The following is a 4,694-nucleotide window of genomic DNA, read 5'->3' on the forward strand; positions in this document are numbered from 1 at the left end:
TCAAAGCTTCTATCCTTTTGCCGCCTTCGACACCCTGAACCCGACTTGTCAATTTCTTGAGTTCTTTAGCCATGTTTTTAATGAGCTGGTCCTTCTCTGAGGATTCTGGTGCATAGGAAGTTAGTTGAGTGGAGTGAGGTATGGTCTCCACATATATGGGGTTGTTTTGATGAGTGCCAGGGACTTGGGTGTAGTGATGGTCATTGGTTGAGTTTTGAGGATCGGGAATGGGTTGTGGTGTGTATTGGGGAGTGTGGTAAGTGGCAGTTGGTGGGTACCGGATTGATTGATGGTGGTGTTGTGGTGGAGTTGGTATTGGTAAGGGATTGAGATTTTGAGGTGGGGTTGTGTATTGATGTGGTGCAGGAGGGTTTTGTGGGTATTGGTTTGATGTGTTTTGGGGAGGTGCTGGGTTCTTTGTGTTTTGTTGATTGACGTCGAGGACATTCAGGGTGAGTGACAAGTTCGCCAAGTTGCGAACCAGCTCAAGCTCTCCTTGTAGCTCCAGTATCTTTTGTTCCAATCTCAAGACTAGATCATTTGGTGCCGGAGTACTCCGACCGTCTGAAGTTTCTGCGTTCTCAACATTCTCCTTTCGAATACCACTTAAGTCATCCATTTTTGTTTTTCCTTTGCCTTTTGTATTGCTTGGAGGAGGAGGAGGTGGAGGGCCTCTAGATCTGGTACGATACGCTGATGATGCCAGTATGAGTGAACCAACCTTAGGGAATGGGAATAATCAAAATAAAGGAAAAAACAAAAAGGTAATAAGTTAGTAAGGATTTTTGAAGTGTTGCTGTATTTAAACACATATTGCGGGAATGTAAATTCGCGTCCTAATTTGGGAGCCTCGTTGTGCCGAGGTAGGCCTAGCGACAAATAGATTTGGAGAACTTTAGATGCCAACAAATACCTCATTTCATAATATGAAAAATAGACGAATCCCAAAACGACACTAAGATAATAGAAAAATAAGTCACTACTGGCACTTGGCCTTATTACATCTTAGGAAAGCAAATAAATCTAGCCTATTTGGTCCCAGAAGGACCTTTCCCAGATTCGATCTTCCTAATTCCATCGTACAGGTCTCCCAGCTCGCGCAGACCCAACAGCAAGTAGGCTCTGACCAGATGTCCTCCTTCAGTTCCTTCAGCGTTCTGGAAATCCTCAATCCTCTTTATGACTTTACCCTCCAGCTCCACTATTCCTCGCTCCAGATATTCCAACTTCCTGTTGGAAGTGACTGCCATTTCTTTCCATTCTTCGATCAACCTCACATTCCTCTCATGTATTTCCCGGTGCTCATTCTCAGAGTCGTGGATCCTCTTGCGTAGCCTGTTGTATATGACTTGAGCTTGAGCTTCTTCGTCTATGATTCTATTCCCTCGACCGGTTCCTGGCACTACCATTCCTTTTAGATTGTCTTCTAACCATGCCGGGTAGAGAGGTTCGCATCCTGCATGATACCTGTCAGGCTCAATGGTGTTCTTTTCCACAATGATTTTGCAGTGCCACATGTGCTGGGCTTGGCACTTGTAAGGAATGTTGTCGTCTTGAAAGTCTGCTCTGAAATGACTCACCTTGGCAACCCTTGGTACAACCTGTTTCCTGCCTGCTTGCCTCATAACTCGGATAGGGACATAAGGGTATATCCCTCTCAACCCAATCAGCACCAGGTGTGGAGTGTCCCCTGGATATGATGATGAATTNCCATTTACTATTTTTTATAAATTAAAAGGGAAAAAAGTGGCTATTTAAATTTTAGCCTAAATTGGCTTTCAATTTAAACCCAAATCAAACCCAATTCCCCAGCCCATTTCTAATTTAACCAGACCCCTAAACCCTTTAAAACCAACCCGAACCCGGATTCCCCACCTACCCTTTTAATCTAGGCCATTGATCATTCAGATCAATGGCCACCATCGCCCTTACCTTAATTAATCCCAAACGACCCCAGAACCCTACCATTTGTTACAATCCGCCGCCTTAGAATCCCCTTCCTCTCAAACTCTCTCTGCAACACCGCCTAAACCCTAGCCGCCGCCACCCAAATCTACCCTAATTTCCTTCAATCCCCATCTAATCCATGGACTCCCATGATGATTGGAGGCGTGTACTCGTCTCCTATGTCTACTGGTTACCTATTTTTGTGGTTCCACGGACAGATCTCGAGGGATCTGGTCCAATCCCTGCTCTACTTCTATCTCTGGTTTTTTCCGGCCACCCATGACCGCTCAAGTCGAATCCATGGCTTTTCCGGCTAGATCGGTAACTTTTCAAAGTTTTCTCAATTTCTCTGGGTTCTTTAAAACCCTAGCTTTAAGAGCTTTTCGATTTTCTTTCAGATCTGTCTTAGATCTGTGCACGTTATGAACTTCTTGATGTTTTCCAAAAGGTTTTTTGATTTCCTTTCAAAGTGACTCTTCATTTTCAAATTAGGGTTTCTTAAAACTCTTCTTAAAGACCTCTTCTCCGATTTTTAGTGTTTTTTTACTATGTTTAAACGACGTGCTTATGTTTTTCTTCTATCTGGTTCATCGTGTTGAAACCCTAGGTACTTTTGGGTTTTAACCGAGTTCTGAAGCTGTCTTTAGTTTGTTTGCATGAATGTTTGTTTTGATTGAGTCCTTTGTGTTTGAATCATTTTCTTGCTTGACTTACTTGGTTCTGAGTTTTTACCATTTTTAACTCGACTATGGCATAAACCCTAATTTCTTAAAAGGGTTTCCCTCACTTATTACTATGAGTTCTTTATTTGTTTCTGACTTTCTTTACCTGTTAAGACTGATTTATGCACTTTGGCTATACGTATGATCCATGACTACTTGACCTTGTTTCCTACTGTGCTTCGAGTAGGTTTCTTTACTACTGAATCCTAACTTACTACCGCTACTGTTGTATGTTTAATTTGCTCCTCTTTGACAATATGTTTGACCCTGCATGTCTAGTATGCCTGTCCATCCCTTGCTATTTATATGTTGAAAAGAAGAGTCATGATTCTTTCTTGATTGATCTTGATTTCCTCAATGTTACGACTGATTGCAAAGGGTTCCCTTATGAACCCTAATTTTTACTCATTTTGTTTAAATTGATTGATTCCCTTCCTTTCATTACTGCGATATTTTTACCTTGAATCCTTTCCCCAAAGTTAAGCATATTTTGTACTTAGACTTAAATATTTACCTTATACTTTTACTACCCCCTTATATGGCAAGAATCAATCTGTCCCAAACTGATTTCTTTCCTTTATTTGACCCCGTTAGTATCTGTTCAAGCTGTGATTCCCTGATTAAAAGGAAGTACTTGTGTTAATTGATTCTGATTGTAGTTATTTCCATGTTTGAGTTGAAATTTACTTGTTACCTTATTCTTCACTCGTTTTCAAAACTATAAATACCCTACCCTCTCTTCTTTCAAACATACGAACAATTGAGTTCAGAACACACACTTACACACTCAAAACTCTTTCCTTCTCTATTATTACTTGTGCTATTGCTTTGTCTAGCCGGCTGAAAGCCAAAGCTAGACTGTGGAATCCTACTTATTTTACCTTTCTGTACCTTGCTTTCTCTACTGGTATGTCCTAGTTAATTTTTCAAGCCTCAACAACATTATGCTTCTTTAATTGTTTCAATTTCCCTCATTCTTGTTTACTTCTTGTTGGCCCAAGTTCAGTTGAAGTTTTGAAGATTGACAAATGAACTCAGTGATGGACCTGGTCCATCTGGTGAAACACAGTGTTTATCAACCATTGCATATGAGATGCACGTGAGGAAGATATACAATAGAGATCAAGCAACAATATCTTCTGAACTAAATCGAAAAGATTGCAGTTGGGATAAGGAGAACAGTCTCCTTATGAGGAGAGAACACAATCCTAATCTAGGATAAGGGTTGGAGTTTGTATTGGTCAAGGACTCAAAATCGTCAAAGGATAAGCAATAGAGTCTCAATCAAACTCTAATTACTAACTCAATAAATAACTGAGTGTGTTCTCTTTTACAAGTATTGCACATACGCAGAAGTAAAACACAATTGAGAGCAAAAGAGCAAGTCTATTTTGAAAGCAATATATGTGAGATATATGTGTGCACTCCTGAAGCTACTTGAACGAGAGAGAAGAACCAGTTCCATTGTGTTTATTATTATTCTAGTTCAACTGTAGTAGGAATTTCTATTTGTACCTTTAAACTTATTTAGAAGCAATTGTATTAGGTAATTTGAGTATTCAAGTTAGAGTTAACTTGAAAGTGTCGCAACAGTTGAGGCTGTGTGCCACACTGGGATTAAAGTTAATCCTTAGGTTTACAAAGAGATTTTGTAAATGCTGTTTTGGCTTAGTGATTTTAGTGGAAGTTTGGGAAAATCCTACTGAGTAGTAGGTCGTGGTTTTTTCACCTTTTGAGCCAGGTGTTTTCCACGTAAAAATCTCTGTGTTCTTTAGTTTATGCATTTATTATTCCGCAAACTGCAATAGTTAGAACACCTAGAAGAACCAGGTTCTTCTAGAGCGAAAATTGGGTACCACACAAATCACCCCCCCCCCCCTCTTGTGTGGTATTGACGTTTAGAACATCATTTGGTATTAGAGCAGGTTATCCTTGAAGAGGTTAACACCTTAGGAAAGATCAACATGAGTGCACCACCTGGAAACTAGGAAGGGCAATCCACTGCTAGGCCTCCACTTTTCAATG

Source organism: Nicotiana attenuata, unplaced genomic scaffold, assembly GCF_001879085.1.
Source record: "Nicotiana attenuata strain UT unplaced genomic scaffold, NIATTr2, whole genome shotgun sequence".
In the NCBI taxonomy this organism is placed as follows: domain Eukaryota; kingdom Viridiplantae; phylum Streptophyta; class Magnoliopsida; order Solanales; family Solanaceae; genus Nicotiana; species Nicotiana attenuata.